Consider the following 26,285-nt stretch of genomic DNA (forward strand, 5'->3'; position numbering starts at 1 on the left):
TAGAATCACCTGGGGAACTTGGTAAAACTACAAAGGCCTAGGCCCTCTCCTACTTCAAAGAACCTGGGCCTCTAGATGATTCTGATACACACTAATGTTTGAGAGTCACTGTACTAATAGATCACTTCAGATGCCCCAGGTGCTGAGCTCTAGCCTGTAAGAAAATAGCAAAACAACTAATCTACTGGTCAGAAACAAGGAAGCTCATTTCCCCCCCAGCTTTATTGAGGTATAATTGACAAATCAAATTTAGGGAGGCTCATTATGGTTCATTCATTCACTCATGCATTCAGCCATTCAACAAACACATACTGAGTACTTACTATGTATTATGCGTGACTTTGAATAAAGGAGCATGGGTGTACATAGATTCTGCCCTCAGGAAGTTCACACTTTAGTAGGGGAGACAGAGGCTAAACAGATCATTGGAGTACTGTTAACAGTACCTGGAGCTCATACTGTGGAACAAATGAGATAAGACATGCATGTTTATAATTCACCAAACCTTCAGGGAACAGCTATTCTGGGTCAATTGCTAAGGTGACAAAGATGAGTAGGACAGACTCCTGCCCTCTAGAAACTGCTAAGCTATTGGCAAAAAAAAAAAAAAAAAAGGGAATATGAAAATTTAGCATGTTGGGCTTCCCTGGAGTCCTGGGTGATAGAGAAGACAAGGACTCTTCTAACCCATGGATTCTTGGAATCAATGCCTAGTGGGTCACCATGGAAATAGGATGAGTTCTCATTCAAAGAGGCTAGCTCTCACAAATATTTTGAAGTGCCTTCTTAATAATACTTTCTCCAGCTCCATCCCAGTTATGCCCATCTATGACCATAATACACATCCCACAGGAAACTGGAGGGGAGGGTTTTGATGTTTAATCTTTACAGGGTTTCACTTTCTTGTGACATTCTATGGCCCATGATGCTGCCAGTGTTGTCCCCAGCCACTCCAGCTCCAATGCTTGATTATGGATTTCAAATCCAGAAAAGTCCTAAGTCCTAAATTACATAGACTTTACACACCAAAGCAAGGAGATGTGCATCTTGCCTTTCCTCATTAGAAGGCTGCAACCTACTTCAAGCAGAAATGAGTCACTTCCTCTGGCTTTCCTCTGCATTGATGTTAAGGACCAGAGCTACATGGCCAAAGTCAGGGTTGTAAGAAAAGTTCTGTGGGTGGGACTCTGGTGTGTCTTCAGCTGCAATCCCTCTTGTGATGAGCCCAGTTGTAAGGTCATGCACCTGAAATAGAATGTGTTTAAATCTCAGCCTTTGAATTTTTCACCAAATACAATCAAATGAAAAGAGGAAGTTATCATCTCCAACCTCAGGGATGAGGAACCAGTGTATATTACACATTCAATAAAGATTTAACACCAAACACTGGTGTATTTGTCATTTTCAAAAAAGAATGAAATCATTTTATATGTGAGATACCAAGCACACCATTTCACACCTTCTTTCTTTTCACATCTATAATTTTCCCTTGGCTCTATCTGTACAAAATCTCTATCTTCCTCCCTCTTCTCCCATACAAAATTCTCTTTCTCCTCTTACTTTTTCTCTAAAATAATTCATGAAATTATTCTATGTTTTGTCTATGTAGTGATGGGTCAGCAAGTGCTGAAGACAGAGGGAGAAGCTCTGAGGAGGGAAATATTGCTATGTGTCCTCAAGAAGGATGCCTTCCAGTGAAAGAGGCAGGATTTAACACAACTGGAAGGGCACTCAACAATGCTGGACTGCTTGTATTTGTAGAAGAGTAAAGTCCCAATTTATGCATGGGGTTATATTGCTTTTTATTTACATTAATGAGAAAATATTAACGTGTTGTTTTCTTATATTGTCTTTGTATGATTTTGGTATAAGGGTAATGCTAGTCTCATAGAATAAGTTGGGAAGTATTCCCCCTCTTCAATTTTATGAAGGAGTTTGCTAAGAATTGCTATTATTTTTTCTTTAAATATCTAGTGGAATTGAAGCCATCTGGGGCTAGAGTTTTCTTTATGGGGTAGGGGTTAACTACAGTTTCACTTCCTTTAATAGCTATGGGGCTGTTAATTTTACCTGTTTCTTTTTAGATGATCTTGGTTTGTGTCTTGCAGATAATTTGTTTTATTAAGTTGTTTAATGTACTTGTATAAAATTGTTCATAATATTCCCTTATTATCTGTGAGGTCTGTAGCGATATTACCTCTCTCATTCTTGATATTGGTAATTTGTGTCTTCTATCTTTTTTTCTCAATCAGTCTGGCTAGAGTTTTATTAATCTTACTGATCTCAAAGAACTAGCTTGTCACTGAATTTTTCTCTATATTTTTTCTTTGTTTTCTAGGGCATTGATTTATGCTCTTATCTTAATTATTTTCTTTCTTCTGTTTACTTTGGGTTCAGTTTGTTCAACTTTTTCTAGTTTCTTAAGGTGTAGGCTGAGGTCATTGATTGGAGACCTTTTTTCTTTTCTATTATTGGAGTTTCATGTTATCCATTTCCCTCTAAGCACTCTTTTTGCTGCATCCCACAGATAGATTGCAACATAGAGTAAAACAAAAACTAAACAGAAGCAAAGAATTGTTATCTTTGAAAATCCTCAGGAAGACTAAAAGAAAAACTATTTTTGTACTCTGCTCACAACACTTCAAATAAAGGAAATCCCTGTTTCCTTTTCTCACAGAATACTTCTCATACCAAATGGGTGGGAGTTTTCCACACACCAACCAATTCTCCGGTACTCTCCGGACATGAGCTTGGTGTCCTACAACCCAATTCTGACACTACCTGGGGTTAGTGCAGATGCCACAGGTTAAGGCCTCAGTCCATTAGACTGTTTCCACTTCAGATACTAACTGCAAGTTGGGTTCAATAATTTGCTAAAACAGCTCATAAAACTTTGGAAAATGAATTCTTACTAGATTACTGGTTAATTATAAAAGGATACAACTCAGGAGCAGCCAGATGAAAGAGATGCATGGGGCAAGGTACGGGGGAAGGGATGTGGAGATTCCGTGTCCTCTAGGGATGTGCCACCCTTCCAGCAGCTCAATGTGTTCACCAACTTGGAAGCCCTCTGAACCCCTTTGGTTAGGGTTTTTAAGGAGACTTTCTTAAAAGGCATGATTGATTAGATCATTGGCTATTGGTGATTGAACTCAATCTCCAGCTCCTCTCCCCTCCTAGGAATTTAGGTGTGAAGAGAGGGTATGTGGAGGGTTGGACAGAAAGTTACAACCTTCTAATCCAGGGAATCATGGTTGGTTCCCTGGCAATCATCACCCCATCCTTAGAGGCTTTCCAAAAGTCACCTCATTACCATGAACTTGTGTGTGGTTGAAAGGGGTTTGTTACGAATAACAAAAAATGCTCCTTTCAGCTTTATCATTCCTGTGCTATTTCAGGAATTGGGAACAAAAACCAAATGTTATAACAAAAGATACTTTCTTATCTTTCTTATCACTTAGGAAATTACGAGGGGTTTAGGATCTCTGGCCAGAAGCCAGGAGGAAGACCAAATATCTACATTCTTACTATATCACAATATCGTAGAAGACAAACTGAACAATATGTTGGTAAATGCAACATAGTCATTCAGGACCTTTGAGAATGGTTGCGTGGTTGGGGTTCTACTGGAAGCTGAGACACAGCTCAGCCTCTGTTCATCGAGCTGAATGCCAACTGTAACTCCTTAGAAACAGCTTTTTCTCATTTGCCTGAAGGTGCCCCATAGCTGCTCCACCAACATTTTCCTTCACTATTGGAACAGATCTTTATTTTATTTTTTTCAGTTTTGCCTAAAATGAAGTAGTTGGTTTGCTTTGAGGATCCATGTGGGACAAATTAAAGAGGCATCTGTATGTTGAGGTATTCTTATATGAGGCTGGATAATCTTTGGTCTATTAAATGTAAAAATTTTCTTCTGCTCAGTTGCCTTTTAAATTGGTTTATTGTGTCTGATGGTCTTCCTTTACTGCTATGATTTTATGTTTTAGTTAGTAAGGCCTTCCCTACCCCAAAGGAATAAAAATATTCTTCTATATTTTTTTTCTAGTACTTACAGAGTTTTATTTTATACATTTCTATATTTAAGCCATCTGGAAGTTGTTTCTTATATATGGTATGGACCATATATAAGAAACAAAAACTTTATTTCTTTCCAATGTATAACCAATCTTCCCAACACCATTTACTGAATAACTCATCCTTTCTCAACTGATTTGAAATACCCCTCTGATTATATACTAAGTCCCTATATGCACATGAGTTCGTTTTGACTATTTCTTTTCATTTGCTTGCCTACTTCTGCACCGGTATCCCCCATTTTCATTATTTGTCAAGAGCACGGTATGAAGGGCGCCTGGGTGGCTCAGTTGGTTAAGCGACTGCCTTCGGCTCAGGTCATGATCCTGGAGTCCCGGGATCGAGTCCCGCATCGGGCTCCCTGCTCAGCAGGGAGTCTGTTTCTCCCTCTGACCCTCCCCCCTCTCATGCTCTCTCTTTCTCATTCTCTCTCTCAAATAAATAAATAAAATCTTTAAAAAAAAAAAAGAGCACGGTATAAAGACATAAGTTGTGTCTTTCCACAATGTCAGCTTTATTCAGTCATAAAGTGAGGTTAACATAACTGTAAAGCAGGTTCAGGATTTTGAGCTCAATGACATTTCACTATGTGTTTAACTTGGCTTCGTACACGTCACACAAAACAAAGCACACTACAAAGTCACACAAGAACAAGACACAACAAGGGGTAAAAAACTAATGAATAAATATGAAGTTAGCCCATGAGGGCACCATTTAGGTGAGGCCTTGGCCTAGTCAGGTTAGCTCTAGGTGCCTACAGCTTATGATGTTCAAGCAGTGGAGGGTCTCTGTTATGTTTGGAGATTAGTCAGAAAGAGCTTTTGCTTCGGTTGCCTTTTTAATTTTTTTTTTTTAATTTGAGAGAGAGCACAAGCGAACGACAGCGACAGAGCCAGCACAAGGCGTGGAGGGGCAAAGGGAGAGGAAGAAGCAGACTCCCCACCATGCAGGGAGCCCGACATGGGGCTCAATCCCAGGACCCCAGGATCACGACCTGAGCCGAAGGCAGACGCTTAACCAACTAAGCCACCCAGGTGCCCCAGTATTCTCATTTTAAATATGAGGAACTTAAGGTTCAGATAGTTTACGTAATTTGTCTGAGGCCAGATACTATCAGAAGTAAGCTCTATCAGATACCAATACCTTTTCCATTATACCTCATTATCAGTCTTTTGTTCTTCATTTTAAAAATATTACTCAGATACTTTCCTGAATATTGGCTTTGATCTGGGGAGAGAGAAGAGAATGTGACCTCATCAGAGACTTCAGGAGAAAGGGAGATACATAATTGATGGGGTACAATGAACATTTATTATTTTGGCTTCCCGGTAGGCAACTCTTTGTATTTTTCAGAAATAACTCAGATCCTACTTGAGAAGCCAAAGCAGGGAGAAATGTCCTCTTCTCACTCTCTGACACCTTGTGGATAAGCATGTGATCTAGGCTGAACCATATACTGCCGTCTGGACATTTTCATCTGGAGGGAGTGGTGCTTAGGGGGAGCTCAGTGAGCAACGAGTGTTGGGTAGCAGCTGAAGTAAAGTATTCATGGCACCAGAATAAGGGATGTGCCTTGGTTTCTGCCCAAGCCTGGATTCTTGTCCCTTCATCAATTATGGCAGCCACTGATGCCCTTTCAATAAAATTCTTTGTTCCTGTATCAATTACAGTTGTTGCAACTAAGAACCCTGACTAGTATAGAAATTAAAGTCTGGAGGGGCACAGGCCAGAGACCCTTGGGGAAATGGGGAGACTGGGATTGACTTCCTGGCCCGGTTGGGGCCAAAGCTGTTGAAAATCTAGCGCGCATTAAGGTATGGGCATTTGAAACAGCTAACCAAAGTATCACCTGTGGTCACTGGTAATAAAATGCTGTTATGTTGTCTGGGATTTCTAACACTTTGGTTTAAACATGTAATGTAGTGGTGTGTTATTTAGCTTTAATCCCTACCCTAGGGGCATCAGTTAACATTTGAAATACCCCAATCAGGAATACACCCTCCTGGGGTTAGTTAACTTTGGAAGAATTTAGTTAAGAGCCTTACTCCAAAAAATTATCCATTTTTTCCCCTACTGATTCACGATGCCACATTTATCATGTATTAAATGATCTTATATTTATGAATCTATTGCTATATTTTGTATTCTATTCTATTGATATATTTGTCTACTTTTGTACCAATACCACAGTTTTTTAAAAAATGACTGGTGTTTTGATATGTAGTAGAAAAATATCCTTGTATTGTTTTAATTTAGGGTGTACTGAACTGGCCCTGGCAATCAGATTCTGGTTCCAGAGTGGGCAGAAGAGAGAAACCACACCTCTTATAAAATGTCATCAAAGATTAGCCTTGCAGAGATGTGCCCTATCTAACGATGGCCCCTGGACTTGCATACAGTATTCCAGACATGACCAAGGCAAAGTAGGAGATTTTTACCTCCCATGCCTAGAGTTCTATTTGTGTAAATTTCTCTCAGTGTAACTCCTGTCTTTAGGGACCGACTCTTCCTCCATTTAAACATGCCCTTTGCAGCCGATGAAGAGTATGATATAACTGATATAAGGTTAGATCTCCCCCATCCTGTCTTGTGCAGTTAAAAACCATTAATTTATACTTTATTATAATAACAGATATTAGATGAGAAAAATCACACAACAGCCTAACACAGAGATTACTTTCATTTTTCTGTTTTTGTGCAATTCTTACTCATAATTCTTGTTCAAAATATACATGAGCACATCTAACTTTACAACTGTACTCATAGAATAGGAAATAATTAATCTTGTGTTTTTTATCTCATACTGTAAGATCTTTTCCTGTTGCTCTATTGTCTTTAGAATAACACCCCTTCCTTTGAAAACTTCCTCCCTTTTTAAAAGCTGCACAATGTGGTTGATATACATATCAAATTACTAAATATTATCATTGTTGTTGCACCTTTGTCTCCAGGTTTTTGCTATTATAAGTAGTGCTGTCATGAGCCTCTTTTTGCATTTGGCATTTTCCTCTTTTTTAGATTTTTTTTTTTTCCCAGGATAAAGCCCTAGGAATGGAGTTACTGTGTCAAAGAGGAAAAATAGTTTGAGTGTTGAAACATTTGTCCAGTAATTTTCCAATATTATGCAATTTATGATATACAAATGGGTCATGTTTACTGCAAACTTATAAACTTTAGCTATTATTATCATTTGACATTTTTGAAAGGTTAGTTCTTACCCCTCTGAAATCCAGACTATATATTTATTCCTATTACATTTTATCCTCTTAGTTTTAACTAGTTATGTCAGGCTGTCAAGGTGTTTTTGAAATCTGTTTCTGTTATTTAACTCATTAGCTGTCATTCCCAGCTTTGTGCCAATTGCCACTCCAGTAAGGTACATCTTTAATATCTTCATTCAAGTAACAGACAAATCACTGACTGGAACGTAGTTCAACGTGATACATTTTAACTTATCCCTAAGGACCTTCTTCAAGGGTAAGCTTACCCATTAATCAACTATTGTTAGAGACCAGTGTTGAACCAGTCTTCATTTCTCCTTTAGGCTATCCCATAGGCTATACTCAATCCAGTCCAATGCAATTAAATCTATTTCTTGTGATTTAAGCTCTAAATGCCAAAATACGTACTAGGCAGCAGAAATTCTGCCAAATAACTTGTCATTGAGGTTCATCAGGCATTCCTGGTTTTACCAATTGAGTAACTTTGTTAAAAAAGGGAAATGTGGTTGGCGTGGCATGAATTGTTGTTAGTGGATTTATGTTGTCCTATAGTGGAAGAGCTGGTTGCTCTGCCAGAGGAGGGGGGTGGCAGTAGGCCAAGGGGTTAAGCAAGAACAAAACCAGGGGTGGGCAAGTGGGGTGGAACTGAGAAGCTATTGCTTAAGCACACACAAGAGGGGCTAAACCAGAAGTGGTTCATAAGCATGGTGGACTCATTGCGGGGAAACTTAGGTCAGAGGTTCGGGTGGAAATGAAAAAATAATATTCAAGAAGTTCACAAACTTACAGTCTAATCTTACAGTCTAGCTGTGGGAAAAAGACATAAAAGTAAACAACCAAAAACTTCCAAGAAGCTGAAGCAAAAGTATTTTTCCCTATTCCTCCCACTAAGTATGACCAAAACCCAGATCACCATATATAAAATAAACATAAGGAAACTCTCAAAGGTGGAGAGACGGCAGACAAGCCTGAGACTTCAGGACTTGCAAGGAACAATACGGTGGTGAGTTCTCTGGCTTTTCTTTGTGTCTCATATATCCCTGGGGTCTGGAAAAGCTAGAAACCTGGAAATGACAACAGACAGAGACAAAAAATAACTCCAACAAAAGCTGGCTCTCTCTAGCCAAAGGACTAGAAAGACAAAAAACTTTTAGGCATTAAATACTCTACTCCAGCCAAACACCACAGAAAAAGGTGTGGCCCCGACCCCACCCATGCTATCAACGTTCAGTGGGGACCACAGATTTTCACCTTCCATGGGGTATAATGAGACTGCCCAAACCTCTCCCCTCCTCCCATGGTGGTATTGTGTCAGAGAAGGCCAGCTAGAAAGCAGGGACTTTCATCCCCACCAGGTGGTAATGAGGCTCATCCCCTCCTCCCTGCAGGGTCAGTGGAGACTATATGAGGAGCCTGGACTTCAACTCCCACCCAGCAGTAAAAAAAAAAAAAATCCCTCCCACTCCCCACTGGGGTGGTGTCAGAGGAAAGCTAGTGGGAAGGCAAGACTTTTGTCACCACCCATCAGTAACAAGGTCCCGTGGTAATGTGGTGTCAGTGGAGACTGCATGGGAGAACAGTAATGAGGCACACCCACCCCTCCCATCCAGAATGGTATTAACTGAAACCTGGTAGGAACTCCCAGTTCCACTTAGCAGTATAAGAGCCCCTCTTCCCCCTTCGGTGTCAATGGAGACCAGGAAAATCTGGACTTCTAGCCCTACCTGACAGTAACAAGGCAGCACTCTTTTCTACCAGAGCAGTGTCAAAGGAAGACAGCTAAAACAGCAGGTTTAAATAAGACCCAGAGTCTTGTATTATACTACTTAAAATGTCCAACTTTCATTAGACGGTCACTTGTCATACCACAAACCAGTAAAATCTCAACCTGAAAGAAAAAAATATGATCAATAACTTCCAACACCAAAATGGCAGTGGTGTTAGAAATACAAATATTTATAAGCAGCCATCATATAAAGACTTCAAGGAGTAATTATGAACACACCTGAAGAGTATGAATAAATCACACATCTAAGCAAAGACATAGAAAGTCTCAGCAAAGAGAGGCACCTGGGTGGCTCAGTTGGTTAAGCATCTGTCTTTGGCTCAGGTCATGATCTCGGGGTCCTGAAATCAAGCCCCACATGGGGCTCCTTGCTCAGCGGGGAGTCTGCTTCTCCCTCTCCCTCTGCCCCTCTGCCCCGCTCATGCTCTCTCTTTCTCAAATAAATAAATAAATAAATAAAATCTTTAAAAAGAGAGTCTCAGCAGAGAAATAGAAGATATAGAACCACATGAGAATTCCAGAACTCAAAAATACAACCACAAAATCTTGATATGAAAAACTCAGACGGAGAAGGTCACAGATATGGCGGCTGTGAGGATGGGAAAGCTGACAACCACACCTGGAGGTCTGATATGTGCATCTATAACTGCGCATGCAGCTAAAGAAGAAGAATACAAAAAGCAGCTAGTAAAACCAGAGCAGCTCCCCATATATACTGCACCACCTCTGCAGTCTAAATATGTTGAAGAACAGCCTGGTTGTTTACAAATGGGCTTTGCATCCATCCGCACTACAACTGGTCATTATATTGGCTGGTGCAAGGGTGTTTGTGTGTTTGTGAAAAATGGAATAATGGATACAGTACAATTTGGAAAAGATGCGTATATCTATCTGAAGAATCCACCTCGAGATTTTCTTCCAAAACTTGGAGTGATTACAGTTTCAGGATTGGCAGGCTTGGTTTCAGCAAGAAAAGGTTCTAGGTTTAAGAAAATTGCTTATCCACTGGGACTGGCCACTTTAGGAGCAACTGTTTGCTACCCAGTTCAGTCAGTAATAATTGCAAAGGTAACTGGGAAAAAGGCATATGCTACAAGCCAGCAAATTTATGAAGCAGTTAAATCATTGTGGACAAAAATCAACAAAAAGAGTCATTTCCTAAACCTAAAGAAAAATCTAAGCTAGGAAATTCTGCTGAAATAGAAATACCTGCAAAAACAACTGACAGCCTGAAATACTCAGTGCCCTTGACAACAGAACTCAGCTCTGAAACAAAGACAAAATCAGAATCCACCTCAGGTGCTACACAGTTTATGCTTGACCCCAAGCTCATGGATCACGGGCAGTCCCATCCAGAAGATGTAGATATGTACAGCACTAGAAGCTGAAATAGTCTGCGTAGAGAACTACAAGATGTGCGAAGTTGAAAACGATGATGAAAAAATCATGTAAAGGATAACCGTGACACAGAGAGTATAACTTTTTTTTTTTTTTAGGGTATAACTTTTAAACGAAGTTTTTCCCTCACATCTTCTAATGTAATGTACAGTTTGACCAATCACATAAGGGATTAAAACACAAACTGTGAATTTAATCCAAACAGTATTAAATGATTGATGAAGAGGCAGAAGTATTGGGATGCATTTAATGATTTTTAAGGGTGTTTATTAAAAAACAAAAATAGAGTAAATATATAAACACTGATGAAATATGTATGTGTATATATAAATATTTATACAGATACATATACATATTTGCTTTAGCTTTTTCAAATTAATGTCAGCTAAATTAGAATGGTGTGCAAAAGAATGTGTTCCCCTTTTTTTTCATTCCCCAGAGCTGGAATAAAATATCCATATTTTATGACAAAAAAAAAAAAATACAACCACAAAATCTTGTTGGAGGGGCTCAACATAATGGAAGGAACAGAGAAAAAAAAATCAGTGAACCTGAAGAATGAACAATAGAAATGACCTTTACTGAACAAAAAAGAGAAAAAAGATTGAGAAAAAAGGATAAAAGAACAGGCCCTGTGGGGCAAAAAAAAAAAAAAATCTAACATTCACAGCATCAGAGTCCCAAAAGGTGAGGATAAAGAGGATGAGGCTTAAAACATACTCAAAGAAATGATGAATAATGGGCGAAAGCTTTATAAATTTGGCAAGAAACCTAGTTTGAAACCCACAGATTCAAGAAGCTGAGAAAATTGCAAACAAGATAAGCCCCCCAAAATCCACACCAAGGCAGATCATTGTCAAACTTCTGAAATTTAAAGACAAAATATCTTGAAAGCAGTTTTGCTTATGAAGGCAAACAATTAGAATGATAGTGAATTTCTCGTCAGAAATCATAAAGGCCCAAGTGAGTGGCACGTTTTCGAGTGGTAAAAACAAAAACAAATAAACAAACAACCCCCTATTAATCCAGAATCCTATATCCAGTGGAAATATCCTTCAGGAGTGAAGGAAAAATCAAGACATATGATGAAAGAAAAGAGAGAGAATTTGTTACCAGCAGACCACAATAAGAGAACGACTAAAGGAAATTCCCTAAACAGAAAGGAAATAATAAAATAAGAAAACTTAGAACATTGAAAAGAGGGCAAGAACAATGAAAAGAGTAAAAATATGGGTAAGAACAATACATTTTCCTTCTGATCTTGAGTTTCCTAAATGATGTTTGATGCTCACAGCAGAAATTGTAACACTGTTTGATGTGGTTTGAAATAATATGTAGAGGAAATATTTAAGACAATTTAAATATAAATGGGGAAGGATAAAGGGAAGTAAAAGGAAGTTTCTACACGTCATTTGAACTGGTGAAATGTCAGTACCAGTAAACTGTGCTGTTACGCATATATCATGTAGTAACTAGAATGACCACACACACACACACACACACACACACACACACAAAACCTATACAAAAAGAGATACCTTCAAAAGCACTATGGCTAAATCAAAGTGGAATTCTAGAAAAATGTACAAATGTCTCATAGAAAGGCAGGATAAGAAAATAGAGAAATGAGAAACAGATAGAAAAAACCAGAAAATAAAAATAAATCGCAGGCATAATGCATTAATAATTACATTAAATGTAAATGGTGTAAATATACTATTAAAACACAAAGGTAGCCAAGATGGTTTAAAAAATATGACCCAGCTATCTGCTCTCCTAAGAATCTCACTTCAAATATAACAATACATGTAGATTGAAAGTAAAAGGACGGAAAAATATACATCATCCAAACATCAGTCAAAAGAAGCAATAATGGCTATCTTAATACCAGTCAAAGCTGAGTTCAGAGAAAGAAAATTAACAAGGACAAAGAGGGACATTAACAGGGACAGAGAGGACAGAATGACAAAAGGGACACTCCACCAAGAAGACACAGAAATCGTAAATGTGTATGTACCAAATCAGAGCCACAAAATAAGTGAAGCAAAGACCAAAAGAACTGAAGGAGAAACAGATCTATCCACAGTTATAATTGGAGACTTCAACATCCTTCTCTCAACAATTAATAGAATAACCAGACAAAAAAACAGCAAGGTTATAGATGAACTTAATGACACTATTCACTTACCAGGATCTAACTGATATTTAAAGAACACGCCACTGAACAACTGTAGAATTCACATTTTTTTTAAGCATCCACAGGGCAAATATGAAGGTAGATATGTTCTACGCCATAAAACAAACCTCAACAAATTTAAAAGAGTTGAAATAATACAGGATGTGTTCTCAGATCACAGTGGAATCAAAATAGGAAGATAACAGGAAAATCAACAAATATTTGGAAACTAAGCAATACACTTTCACAAAATCTATGCATCAAAAAGGAAGTCTCAAGAAAAATTAAAAAATACATTAAACTAAAAGAAAAAGTGAACACAACATCTCAAAATCTGTGGGACACTGCTAAAGGAGTGCCAAGAGGGAAATCGATAGCACCAAATGCTTATATTAGAAAAGAGGAGAAATCTCATATCAATTATCTAAGCTCCCACCACAAGAAGCTAGAAAAAGAAGAGCTAAATAAACCCAAAGCAAGAAGAAATAAATAAAAATAAGAGTAGATATCAAAGAAATTTAAAAGAGAAAAACAATAAAGAAAATCATTGAGACAAAAGCTAGTTCTTCTAAAAGATCAATACCATTGACAACCTCCAATAAGACTAACAAAGAGCAAACATAGCACAAACAATTCTACAAACATCAATTTCATCACTCAGATAAAACTGACCAATTCCTTCAAAAGCACAAACTATCACAATTCACCCACTATGAACTGATAATTTGAATATCCATATAACTATTAAGGAAATTGAATTAATAATTTAAAAAGTTCCCCTCAAAAGAAATTTCCAGGTCCATATGATTTCAGTGGAGAATTAAAACCAATTCAATGCACTCTGTCAAAAAATAGAAAAAGGGGGAACACTTATAATGTTATATTGCTAGAATTACCTTTATACAAAACCAGAACAACTCAATACAGTAAAAGGTAACTACAGACCAATATCTCTAAGGATTATAGACTTAAAAAATCCTAAATAAAATATTAACAAATAGAATTCAACAATATTTGAAAACAATTATACATCATGACTAAGTGGGGTTTATTGCAGGGATGCAAATTTGACTTAATATTTGACAATCAATCAATGTAACCCACTATATTAACAGGCTAAAAAAGGAAAAATTACACGACCATATCAATAGATTCAGAAAAGCATTTAACAAAATTCAACACGCATACGTGGAAAAAAAATCTCTGAAAACCAGGAATAGGGCAAAACTTCCTCAGCTGATGAAGAGCTACTACAAAAAACCTACAGTTAGCATCATACTTAGGAGTAAATGGCTTAATGCTTTTCCAATAAAGTCAGGGACAAAGGCAAGAATGCCCACTTTTACTACTCTTATTCAGCATTGCACTGGATCTTTTACCCAGTGCAATAAGGCAAGAAAAGGAAATTAAAAATATATGCATCCAAAAATAAGAAATAAACTGTCCCTATTTGCTGATGATTTGATTGTCTACATAGGAAATCTCAAGGAAACTACAAAAAAACACCTGGAAGTAATAATAGTTCAACAAGGTTTCAGGATACCAGATAAGGAAATAAAATTCAATTATGTTTCTATATACTAACAATGAACATGTGGACACAAAAATTAAGAGTACAATGCAATTTTACAATTGTTCAAAAGTGAAATATTTAGGCATACATAACAAAACATGCATAGGATGCATATGCTGAAAACGATAAAATGCTGATGAAAGAGATTGAAAAAGATCTTCATAAATGAAGAGACTTCCTGGGTTCATGGATTAGAAGGCTCAACATAGTAATGACCTCAATTATCCCCAAAATGATACACAGGCTTAATGAAATTCCTTTCAAAATCCTAGTCGGGTTTTTTGTAGATATGAACAAGATTATCCATACTTTATATGGAAAGATAAGGGAATTAGAATAGCTATAACGATTTTAAAAATGAAGAATAAAGTGGGAGGAATTAGTCTACTAGATTTCAAGACTTACATCACTATAGTATCAATATTACATGGAATTAGCAGAGATATAGTCACATAAATAAATGACACAGAACAGAGAATCCAGAAATAGACCCACATAAATCTAACCAACTGAATGTTGACAAAGGCACAAAAGCAATTCAATGGAGGAAGAACAAACTTCTCAAGGAATAATGCTCAAATAGTCCCCCCACAAAAGACCTCTATACCTTATACAAAAATCAACTCAAAATGGATCATAGACTTAAATGTTAAACATAAAACAATATAGCTTCTATAAAAAAAAATCTTCGGGATCTAGGGTTAGGCAGAGTTCTTAGACTTGATACCAAAAGCATGATCCACAGAAGAAAAAAACGGATAAATTGAACTTTATATAAATTAAAAACTTTTGGTCTGCAAAAGACTTTCTTAAAAGGGAGAAAAGACAAGTTACAGAGTGGAGAAAATATTTGCAACTCTTATACCCATTAGAATATACAAATAATTCTCAAAACTTGGCAGTAGAAAACCAAACAATCCAACTTTTAAAAGAGTAAAAAACCTTAACAGACATTTCAGCAAAGAGGATATACAGAGGGCAAAAAAGCACATGAAAAGATGTTCAACGTTGCTTCCTGTTAAGCCATGATGAGCTGTCACTAAATACCTATCAGATTGGCCAAAATCAAACACTGGTGACAATGTAGAAACAGTGCTCATACCTCGCATTGCTGGTGAAAATGTAAAGTTTCACAGCCATCCTAAAAAAATAGGCAGTTTCTTAAAAAATTAAACATGCAGGGGCGCCTGGGTGGCTCAGTCGTTAAGCGTCTGCCTTCGGCTTGGGTCATGATCTCAGGGTCCTGGGATCAAGCCCCGCATTGGGCTCCCTGCTTGGCGGGAGGCCTGCTTCTCCCTCTCCCACTCCCCCTGCTTATGTTCCCTCTATCGCTGTGTCTCTCTCTGTCAAATAAATAAATAAAATCTTTAAAAAAATAAAAAAATAAAAAAATTAAACATGCAAATACTATGTGATGCAACTATTGAATTTCTAGGCATTTATTCCCAGACAAATGAAAACTTATGTTCATACAAAAACCTGTATATGAATATTCATAGTAGCTTTATTCATGATAGCAAAAAACTGGAAACCACTCAGAAACTTCAGGGGTTGAATGGGGAAGCACACTGTGGCATATCCATACTGTAGAATACTACTTAGCAGTAAACAGGAATAGACTCTGATACCACAATATGGATGAATCTCAAGGAAATTATGCTGAGTAAAAAAAGCCATTTCAAAAGGTTACATACTGTATGACTCCATTTACATAGCATTCTTTAAATTACAAAATTTTAGAAATGGAGTCCTTAGCCTTGGCAAAGGACTATGAGTGAGGGTGGGATAGGGAGGGAAGTGGGTGGGGGTCTAAAAGAGCAACACCAGATCCTTGTGGAGATGGAATTGTTCTGTATCTTGACTGTGTCTATGTCAATATCCTGGCTGTGATATTGTATTTGACTTTTCCTTGATGTTACCATAAAGGAAACAGGGTAAAGGATACATAAGATCTTTCTGCATTATTTCTTAAAACTAACTGCCCATGAATCTACAATTATCTGAAAATAAAAAAACTTTAACTTAAAAGAACACACAAGTAAATGGATAATTGCAATATGTGATTGGAGGTTTGAAAGTAAAGAAGTGTGCCTTATTAGGATAGCAACTGACACAGAGTTGGGGATGATAGGTAGTGATTTAAAAAACAGGATTAAAATTTAAAAACCTGTAATAGGCTAGGTATAATGGATCAAAACGAATGGGATAAAATATATTGGATTTTAAGGGAAAGCCCTGTTTTTATACACATAAAAACTATCTGCTCAAAAGTTGAAGTAATGAAAGTCCTGTCCTCAACCTTGAGAATTTAGGTTTTTAAGTTATCAGTTTTAAGTTATCAATTCTAATGAAAATTGTCTAAGAAAAATCAAAATTAAGAAAGTTTCCCTTTCTCTTTCTCTACCAATGCCACCTCTCAGCAGCTGTAGAAGGCAAAGTTCTGAACCATAAATGTAGTTCAAGAGTCAGTTCTAATAATGTATTAAGTTAAAAACATTCACAAGAGTATTGATCCTACTCCTTCATTTGTTAAGAAACAGGGTGAGAAAATTTATTAACTGTGATCACCTTTTACTTGTATTATAAAAAGTCATTCTTGCTTTGCATTTCTAACTGATTTTCAAGACATCTAGACTTTAGACATTACTATAATTGCTATGAAATGCAGCTTTAAGTATCTAAATGTCTGGTTTGTGAAATTGGTTCTCTTGCTTGATCATCTGTTGCCCTTGGTAATAATATTCAAACTGGCTTTTCTGATTTCAGAAGGTATAAATACTTGTAATGAAAAGGGCACATATAATTTCTTTATGAGCTAGAGGAATGTAGAGGGTAAAAGAAATTAATGATGCAGGTAGATTTATCTTAAAACATTGCACATGGTTGGTTACTGTCATGTCATTATCTTACCTCTGGACCTCTAGTTTTATGAAATAATAACCCTCCTTATTGTGAAGCTGTTATTTTTTTTAAGATTTTATTTATTTATTTGAGAGAGAGAGATTGAGAGAATGAGTGGGAGGAGGGGCAGAGGGAGAAGCAGACTCCCTGCGGAGCAGAGAGCCAGACATGGGGCTCGATCCCAGGACCCTGGGATCATGACCTGAGTCAAAGGCAGACGCTTAGCTGACTGAGCCACCCAGGTGCCCAAAGCTGTTATTTTGGTTGGCTTTTCTGTTAGTTGTATCTAAAATTATGCTGCTTCAAATATACTCCTGATGAAATTAATTAATAATTAATTGAAAAAGGCTTTAAAATAACTATACTTAGTAGTTCACAACAATATGTCTAGGCACATCTTGAATGGAACCAAAGTATGCCCGACCATATTATTATGAAAACATAGCACATCAACGGTCCAGAGAAACTCTTCCAAGGTGTCAGAGAGAAAAGATGGGTTTTAAGCCAGATGACAAAGGAATAATAGCATCCAAATGTTTACAGAAGATTGGGGCGCCTGGGTGGCTCAGTCGTTAAGCGTCTGCCTTTGGCTCAGGTCATGATCCCAGGGTCCTGGGATCGAGCCCTGCATCGGGCTCCCTGCTCCGCGGGAAGCCTGCTTCTCCCTCTCCCACTCCCCCTGCTTGTATTCCCTCTCCCGCTGTGTCTCTCTCTGTCAAATAAATAAATAAAATCTAAAAAAAAAAAAAATGTTTACAGAAAATAACTGTCAACCTAGAGGTTTGATACCCAGCTAATTTATCATTCAAGAGTGAAGACAAATTTAAGAGATCTCAAGACATACAAGGATTAAGGAATTTTACTATCTAAAAACAATAAAAGGACTAGCCAATAAAAATCTATTGGTAAATTTAAATGCTGATGGAAGAAAATTTGGTTGTTGTTGTTTACAAGTGTAAAACAAACATAAAAACAACCCTCAAGGCAGTGATGATTACATAGTAAGGAGGCAATGCTTGAAGAGTGAAAAAATTGTACAAAAATCTACATTGTGTTTAGGAGGAAAATAAAAATATTAAATAATTTTACAATCTGTTGGAAAAATCTGTAATTAAATATGCATGTTTAAGGGCATGTGGTGGCTCGGCTGGTTGGGCATCTGCCTTCAGCTCAGGTTGTGATCTCGGGGTCCTGGGATCGAGCCCTGCTTCAGGCTCCCTGCTCAGTGGGTAGTCTGCTTCTCCCTCTCCTTCTGCCCCTCCCCCTGCTCATGCTCTCTCTGTCTCTCTCTCAAATAAATAAATAAAAATCTTTAAAAAATATATGCACATTTAAAAACATAAGAGGAACTGCAAAGAGAATTAAGTACAATACCTAGCTTCCAAAATAACACAGGAGAAACAAACAAACACTAAAGACAGGGAAAGAGATTTAAGGATGAGCTAAAGGGGAAAAGCTGATAAAAGAAATAAAATAGGATGGCTAGGGTCAGTCTGATTATATCGGTAATCACAAAAAAAGCTAAAAAGTAAATGGATTGACTTCATTTGTCAAAAGACATAAATTATTGGGCACTGCTTACACAGAACTGTAAGAAAACCACATAGGCTGAAAATAAAGGGTGGGAAAGAGGTATTCTGGGAAAAAATGAACCAAAAAAATGCTGAAGTAGAATATCAAAATAGAACTTAAAGCAAAATTCCTAAGAAAAGAAGAAACCTATATAATTTTAAAGGAATGATCTATTAGGAAAGTAATACTCATTTTGTTAATATCATAGTTATAATAAACAATGTAAAATTCACAATATTATATCATTAATTAGAAATTATTGTTGTAATTTTATAATTTTATTATTTGACTTTTAAATTTATTTCTTTAATTGTATTATAATTATTATAAAATATTAAATATTGGCTTTTTATCAGTTTTACAAATAAGGTATTTTCCCATTTTTTAAATGAGAAATGAGGTTGCCCCTACAGACATAAGCCTTTAGGGTATTTTATGCTAGAGACTGCTAGACACCTTGCAGATCAAGACTTTTGATGACAGTAATTTCAAATTCTTGATCATCACCATCAATGAGAGACTTTATTCATTTGCGCGGGTGATAAAAATTAAAGCAAAACGTTTACAACCATACAAACTTTTGCAACAGTTGAAATTATATTTGAGAAATCTAGCAGTTCTTTCGCTTTCATTAACACATGTAATGTTGAAATTTCTTGTCATACTGAAATACGAATGACTATCAGAGGCCACCACATGTTTTATACTAGAGTTTAAAAAAATGCTGCAGCTCTCTTTTACAAATCATACATACATGGTCATAACAGTCACCCCTGTGGTTGGTTTGGATGCCAGTAAAAGGGCACATCAGCCACATATGAGCAGAAGTGACCAAAAATGAAAAGCAGAGAGTCAGTGCTGTTGCCTAAAGCTGTGTCTGCCAGGAGCCCCAGCAGAGGCTCCCTGTCCCCGCCAACCTCTACCAACCAAATGCCTCAGCTGTGCTCTACCTCCTGGGCCCCTGGAATATGAACGAACTCTCCTATAATTTCGTAGACCCCTTGTCTTTGATGGGCAGCCATGAGCTCTGCAGCGGGCTAATGATGTGGATGTCCACTGAGGGACGCCTTCTTACTCAGGCTCAGCCCATGACCCTAAGCACAAAGGCTGCAGGGAGGGCACGTGCTTGCTATGCACGCGGGTTACCCAGTGAGCTTCCTGGATGAGGGGCTGCCTGCCAGGAACCCCAGATGAGGTTGCTTAGGATAAGGCCCCACCCATCTGTCCCGAAGGCTGAAGAAATCCATCCGTTGCGACACACCCACAGCCCATTCATGGCTCACTGGCTGGAAAGTTCTGAAACTGAGAATATATAGGGAACTTTGATAAAAGCTGACTGTGTGCAAGATCATAATAGACTTATTAGCAAATATGAACGAAATGGTATCACACAGACCGCATTCCCTGACTTCAAGTTATTAAATTAAAAACCACCCTTATATAAATTCTAAAAAACACAAAAAACATGTTTTTGGAAACGGAAAAATACGTTTCTAAATGCATTATGAGGGATGCCTGGGTGGCTAGTCGGTTAAGCATCTGCCTTCGGCTCAGGTCATGATCCCAGAGTCCTGGGATGGAGTCCCATATGGGGCTCCCTGCTCAGCAGGGAGCCTGCTTCTCCCTCTGCCTGCCGCTTCTCCCTCTGCCTGCCTCTCCCCCTGCTTGTGTGTTCCCTCTTTCTCTCTCTCTCTCTGACAAATAAATAAACAAATCTTTAAAAAAAATGCATTATGAGTTAAAAATAAAAGCAGAACAAAAATCACCAAGTAATGAGAGCTGAATGAAAATGAAAGCACTGATCTGTAATCCATGTGGTCTGCAATTCCGAAATCCAAAAGATTCTGAAAACTGAAACTTTAGTTCATAACTCACTTGATGGCAAAATCTGACCTGAGACTATTCGGTCTTCATTTTCCCACCTCTAGCAAGACAACGAAGGAAACAAACAAACAAACAAACAAACAAGAACAGGCACAAATAAGCAATATTAGCAACCACAACCACAAAATATATAGCTACACAGAACAGAATAACCACCCTAAGAGAGTAGCTGGCATGACTTTATGCCAATACATTTGGAAATTTGGACAAAATGGATAATTTTCTAGAAAAATACACATTGCCAGAATTAACTCCTGAAAATTATAAAAACAGAGTAAACCTTTTAAGAAACTGAATTAAAATTTCCTCTCTACCCCAGCAGATTTCCAGACTAGGAGCTCTAAATGGTCAATAAACATGCAAATACGCGTAATTTCCATCATAATTAAGAAAATATAAACTGAAACGGTATTGGGCCAACATGTCCCACCCAGCTGGTTAGTAAAGATGACAAATCTTTCATAAGCAAGTGCTGCAGACGATGTGGAGAGCCAGCCCTCTCCCATAAGGTGGGCAGGAGTGTAAATGGACAAATCCATTTGTAGAGCAATTTGGTAATATCTAGAAAATGTACGGATGCTCTGATTCAGCACTTCCATTTTTACGTATCTATCTGGCCTGGAGAAATGCAACAGTGGTGCCCCAGGAACGGCCAGGTAGCCCAGAGTAGCTGGCACAGAGGGGAGCGAGGGGGAGTGTGGCGGGATCCACACTTGGCAGAGGGGCAGTTGGGAGGCTTGTCAAGTGGGGGCTGGCGGGCCTTAGGTGGGGCTGGGGTGCTATTGGAGACTCTCGGTAGTAGAGGGACCGATGTTTTAACGGGATTGCTCTGGCAGCTGCATTGCACACAGAAGGGGGGAGAAACAAGTCCCACCCACGGTGGCTTGGCAACCACAGCAACGCAGGTGCGGGGAAGGGCTCAGATCCTGGGTGCAGCCCGGCGCCCGCACAAGCATAGCCCTGGCCTCACTCCTGCACACTGTCCAGTTGCATGGGGGGGACATTTTCGAATGTCCTTGTGGGAAACCGGTTTCTCCCAGGGCGAGCAGCTTTCCTCTCCTGGTCCCTGTGGAAGCGAGGAGGCCACTAGGATTTCTGTTTGCTTGATTTTGACCGTGTAAGGAGTGGGCGTTTGAGAAGGGTTTCTACAAGTGAAGTGGTCTGACAATTCCTAGTCCCATAAAGCATGGAGGTGTCTTGGAATGACGTAAGAAAGCAAATCCCGAAATAGATCATCAAAATCCGTGAGATCTTGAGAATATTAGTGGCAGAAATAAACAAGATGAAATTTAAAAATAATAATAATAGCAGTAGTAGTAAGGAGAGCTTTGACTCCAGCTCTAGAAGCAGAAAGGCGCGGCAGCCTAGTTGGTGCCCCTTCCTTAAAGCAGAGTGGTCACTCACAGTGTTCTATCACTTTGTTCAGGCACCGAGATATTCACTCAAAATGGTTGGTTGTATCTCCTGAGTTTGGGACTTTATAAAGAAAATACAGGAATTATTTGAAAAGAGCCCAAGTCATGTTTTTGTTTTTGTTTTAAGTGAATGGGTTGCCAGATGGTTACTTTGAACATACAGACATCAAATCACAAATCTAAAAGGCAACCCTCCTCCAATCTACTTGGTAAAACCCTACAGCTGAGAGCCTCCAAAGATTCCTTGGCTTGGGTTCAGTCCGCTTCCTCTTTTATCCTTGTTAATTTTTTTTTTTCCTGTTTTTCTGCTCACCTCTTTCTGCATCCCACATATGCCACGCTGATCTACCCTAATTCAGACTGGACTTGCCACTTCCTTTTATTAAGGCTGACACATTAACTGCCGAGAGTATTTTTCTTTTTGTAGTTTCCCAAAGGTCAGACTTTAGAGTAGATCATTTCCACTGCGCTGTCCGCAGTGTTCTAGCTACTTTCCCCTGTGGGATATTTCACAGATCCTTTTATTTATTTATTTATTTTAAAGATTTTATTTATTTATTTGACAGAGAAAGAGATAGCGAGAGAGGGAACACAAGCAGGGCGAGTGGGAGAGGGAGAAGCAGGCTGCCTGCCGAGCAGGGAGCCCGATGCGGGGCTCGATCCCAGGATCCTGGGATCATGACCTGAGCTGAAGGCAGACGCTTAACGACTGAGCCACCCAGGCGCCCCTCACAGATCCTTTTAAATTTGAGAACTTAGAAGCTTAGTTTTCTTTTGCTGTGGCTGCAAAATACCTGCTCCTTCTCTTCTTCCTCTCCTCCTTCCCTTTCTTATGAAAGCCTTATGAATATTCTAATTTTGAGGTAGCCATGGGTTTAGGCTTGCTGGGCTTATGAACAGCTCTTAAATACAATGGTGACATCTGAGGCTTGATAGTGGATGTTGGTTGATAATTTTGGCCGGGGATTCCACAAAATGACACTGTAGATGCAACCCTTACACCAAATCCACTGGCTGGTTCTGCGTGGCTCTTAATTACTCATGCAGGTCTCACAGGGCTCTGCTCTGATCTACCTTCTCAGTGACTTTTCTCTTTGACCGAGAAAAGTTCCATTTTTCATCATGATGGGTTGAAGCCAGGAGGCCTGAGCTTTGATCCTGCTTCTGCCAATGAATGCAAGACATAGGCTGTGGCATGTGACCCCTTAGGACCTCAGTTTCCCCAACAGTGCAGAGGGCAAGATCAGTCTCCATCCCAGCCCTGCGGGTCCTTGGCATTGGGAAGTCAGCTCTTGCTATGCACACTGCATTAAAGCAAGAAAAACAAAGGGGAGCCACCCCGCTGGATTGTTTTTCTTCTGGTGTCTTTTCTGCCTATTTCACTATGACTTTAAGGAAGTGGGGTGAGAGACAGACGAGGTTATAGAGATGATTCGTCTCTCTAATCAATGGGTTTTCGCACCTTCTCCGAGCCTGCCCTGAGAGCTTCTGGTTCCGTAGGTCTGGGGTGGTGGGGCCCCAGACCGCTTTTCTAACAGCATGTGGCTGACAGCACTGCTCTGTAGGACTGCGCCCAAAGCTTGGGACTCCTAAATTTCATTCCCTTACCTTGACCTCCCATGCACCTGATTGGCATTCCAAGCAAAGGAGACTCGTACTCACTTCCATCCACTTTGGGGGGCTGGGGGGGTGAAGGAGGAAAGGCACCTGTGCTCAGATCAAGTGAGCCACTTCCAGAGTGACTTGTGTAAGAGTTGAGCCTCCTGGTCGGGCCACTCTCTGTGGCAGACACCCCCACCCCTCCGCCCCCCCCATAGAAGGAGACTCAGAGGAAGCTCCTTTGTAGCTGCAGGAGGAGCAGGGGCAGAGGGGGAGAGGGGAGAGAAGAGAGAGGAGGCTCCTGTTGTCTTGCGCTCCCATCTTGGCTGCCCGTCTTTGAGGTCCTGTTGCTCTTCTGTCCTTGGATCCTCTGAGGAGCCCCTGTATCCTTCAAAAATATTCCTCTGCTAGCTGAAACCAGCAGTTTCGCGCTTTAATGCACCTCGGCTTCCCCAGAGGGCTGGTTAAAATGGACTGCGGGGTGCTGCCTCCAGAATTTCTGATTGAGTGGGTCTAGGGTGGGACCCTGAGAATCTGCTTCCCTAACAAGCTCCCAGTTAACAGGGTGCTGCTGGTCTGGGAACCTAACTTTGAGAACCCCTGGCTTAAATAGCCACGTCCTCAGTATTTCTGCTTGTGTGAGAATTAGTTAAGCCTCATGCCATTCCAGGCATCTCTGCGGTGCTTTACATACTGTAACTACTCGATCCCCTTAAGAGCCCCTTGGGAAAAAGGGACATGTCACTGCTATTTTACGGATGACCAAGTCCTGGTTGTGAGAGGTTAGTCACCCGCTAGAGGTTCCTCTCTCCGAGGGTGCTCAGAAGCTCGTGTTCTTAACTAGGGCTCAATTTCACTTCCCACTCTGGCCAAACTTGGGTCTGTTGTCACCCTCTGGGCACAGCCCCATCTGGAGTGCTACTCTGCCCTATCATCCTCAGAGGCTCTTCCAAAGGCTCCCTCTCCCATGAAGCGCCTCTGGATTTCCTCATCTCTGCCCACTCACAGTCCAAACCCTGGATAACATCGTTCTCAGAGCATCCCTTGCACTTTTGTAAAATTTAAATTCAATTAATTAATATATAGTGTATTGTTAGTTGCAGGGGTAGAATTCAGTGATTCATCAGTTGCCTATGACACCCCGTGCGCATTACACCACGTGCCCTCCTTCATGCCCGTCACCCAGTTACCCCATCCCCCCACCCACCTCCCCTCCAGCAACCCTGTTTGTTTCCCAGAGTAGAGTCTCTTATGGTTTGTCTCTCTCTCTGATTTTGTCTCCTTCTCTGATTTCATCTTATTTTATTTTTCCCTCTCTTCCCCACCACCTCACACCAGTCAGAATGGCTAAAATTAACAAGTCAGGAAACGACAGACGTTGGCAAGGATGCAGAGAAAGGGGAGCCCTCCTACACTGTTGGTGGGAATGCAAGCTGGGGCAGCCACTCTGGAAAACAGTATGGAGGTTCCTCAAAAAGTTAAAAATAGAGCTACCTAAGATCCAGCAATTGTACTACTGGGTATTTACCCAAAGGATACAAAGCTAGTGATCCAAAGGAGCACCTGCACCCAAATGTTTATAGCAGCAATGTCCACAATAGCCAAACTATGGAAAGAGCCCAGATGTCCATCGACAGAGGAATGAATAAAGAAGATGTGATACACACACACACACACACACACACACACACACACACACACACACAATGGAATATTACGCAGCCATCAAAAAGGATGAACTCTTACCATTTGCAACGATGTGGATGGAACTAGAGGGTATTATGCTAAGTGAAGTAAGTCAGTCAGAGAAATACAATTATCCTATGATCTCATCCCTTGCACCTTACATTTATCTTACGGTATTTCGTCTTGTATCTTAGCTGCTTGTTTTCCCAGCTCCGTTGCATGAGCTTGAGCCTGTGAGCTCCTTGAGGGCGCTGGTGTTGATGCTTCTTCATGTTTGTATACAGCACCCACCCCACACTCCCAGCACTGGCTCCAGGCCTCAGATATATCCTGCCTTTGGCAGATGCCTTTTAGGTTGAACTAGAGAAAGAAAGAAGGGGCTTGTTCTTGGCGGGGGCTGTGCCCCGGCAGCCTGCAGGGTGTTTATCAGGAGTGGATGACCCTGGGGAGGAAGGAAGGACAGGGAGCAGGACTGGGAAGAGGGAGTTGCTGGGCTGCCACGGAGTCTCAGCCTTGCAGAGCCACGAAGGGCCAAGACAGTAGAGGTGTGCTGTCCTGGAAGGGGGTGGGACTCTTTTCAGCCAAGGATGTGCCAAGAAGTCTGACAGCTGAGGCTGTGTTGGCAGAACTCCCCACACCAGGGGGCATGAGCCCTTCAGCCCTGCAGGGACCTCGGGGTGCAGCATCCCTGGATGTGTCTCAGCCACCCTCTGGGCCCTGGTGCTCCCCTTCTAGTCCCTGCCACCTGCTTTCTGCATCTTGGACTCATCTCAGGCACTTGAGGTGGGTCCCCAGTGTGGCAGAGCACCCCAGCTGACTGCCCCAACCCACCTCTCCTTCTTCCTTGCCAACTGTGCTGATGTTCAGGACAGCTTCCCTGGCAGCTAGAGGTGGCCCTGGGGTGATATCCTGGCCCATGAGGACAAAGTGGAGTCTGCTGGGGACCCCCCGGGAAACTCATCTGTCTTCCTGTTGTCACTGCCCCGTCCTCCTCTCG

General features: G+C 40.0%; 1 long non-coding RNA gene and 1 pseudogene across 1 annotated transcript; one reads left to right on the forward strand and one right to left on the reverse strand.

Annotated features, from left to right (window-relative positions):
- Positions 1–219: 219 nt before the first annotated feature.
- On the reverse strand, positions 220–26,285 carry LOC118545428 (uncharacterized). The gene is made up of 3 exons (XR_004922085.2): positions 25,450–26,285; positions 1,080–1,245; positions 220–458 (listed from the first exon to the last, which is right to left on the reverse strand). It is a non-coding gene; the product is annotated as an uncharacterized LOC118545428 (long non-coding RNA).
- Positions 9,644–10,984, forward strand: LOC118545427 (MICOS complex subunit MIC27 pseudogene; annotated as a pseudogene).

Source organism: Halichoerus grypus, chromosome 1 (genome assembly GCF_964656455.1).
Source record: "Halichoerus grypus chromosome 1, mHalGry1.hap1.1, whole genome shotgun sequence".
Classification (NCBI taxonomy): domain Eukaryota; kingdom Metazoa; phylum Chordata; class Mammalia; order Carnivora; family Phocidae; genus Halichoerus; species Halichoerus grypus.